This window comes from Sorghum bicolor, chromosome 3, assembly GCF_000003195.3.
Source record: "Sorghum bicolor cultivar BTx623 chromosome 3, Sorghum_bicolor_NCBIv3, whole genome shotgun sequence".
Classification (NCBI taxonomy): domain Eukaryota; kingdom Viridiplantae; phylum Streptophyta; class Magnoliopsida; order Poales; family Poaceae; genus Sorghum; species Sorghum bicolor.
In genome coordinates, this window is record NC_012872.2 from 39399012 (window position 1) to 39400444 (window position 1433).

Consider the following 1433-nt stretch of genomic DNA (forward strand, 5'->3'; position numbering starts at 1 on the left):
AGCTCAAGCAATGACATACAGGCTTTTTTTTTTGTGCCGTGTCGCTTGATGAGTACGATAATTTTCACCGAGCTGTGCCGGCCCTTCACCCGTTACACATTATAAGTCATCAAAACATCTTATTTCAAAGAATCAATGATATCATTATATCAAAGTAATACGCCGGCCCTTCACCCGTTACACATTATAAGTCATCAAAACATCTTATTTCAAAGAATCAATGATATCATTATATCAAAGTAATACAACATCATTCATCATCATCTAATCTAAGAGAAAGAATAACACAACACACACAACACATAAGAGATAAAATATAGGAATAACTTTGCCTCATTAAAAACCTTTCTAGATAAAACTCACCTTGAGAAACCCTAAAAAGGAAAAAAGAGTGCAGCCAGCTCGAATTGTCAATGTCTTAATTCTATCCTATTACATCACATCAGTGGCAAATTGCCAAATTCAACGACTTAGTGAGTTCACAGCAGCAAAACTGCAAAAGATCTACCCTATTACACCAGCCAACATGGCAACATCACTACATCAGTGGCAACAGGCTCAGTCACTACCTCACTGGTATGACACATTGCCATTGCCTCTGCCAAAAAGTCCAAAAGCATCTACAAATCCATAAACAACATTGCTCTGTTAGTCTTTTGTCATAACTCTATAAGTGTAAAATGTAAGGACATCGACCGATGACAATTCTAAGACTACCTACCTCTCTCTAGTCACCAGTTTCCCTTCTAGCCACCAGCAGCAGTACCGCCACTGCCGGTGCCACTGCCATTGCCTTGGGAGGAGCCTTGATCATCCAAGAAGAGGTTCTTGAATGCCTCCTCCAGATCAGTGTCCTCATGTGTATGTTGTTCCCTTCTAGCTTCCAGTTCCCGGTCCGTGATGTAAGTAAGCATCTCCACATGCTCAGGTAACAAGCGTCGTCGCCGGTCTTCGAGAATCCTAGATGTACAGGTGAAACAAGACTCAGAAGATATAGTAGATACAGGGACAGACATGATATCTCGAACAATAATAGACACGACTGAATAGGTTAGCTTGTGGTCACACCACCAAAGTAGAATGTCAAAAGTTTCCTCATAACATGTGACAGGGTCAGCGTCCAAGTAAGACTTGAGCTCACTCTCAATAACAACAGATGGAGCGGCTGAAGATGATTGGAAATAGATAGGGGATGCACCAGGACCTCCAAAGATCCTTCCCCATGCCGTCATCATCACCAAGGCCTCCACTCCACCATTGTCGGCATCGAGGTTGATGGGATTCGGCTGGCTGCCGTCACCGTCGAGGTCGATCCCAAACAACGCAGCAGCGTCTTCATGGACGTCGTCGTCGTCCTCAACCTCCAGCAAGTCGTCCGAGTGCGGCGCTAGGTCCTCGCCATCGCTGGGGGTTAGCGCCACTCGCGTTGTGAG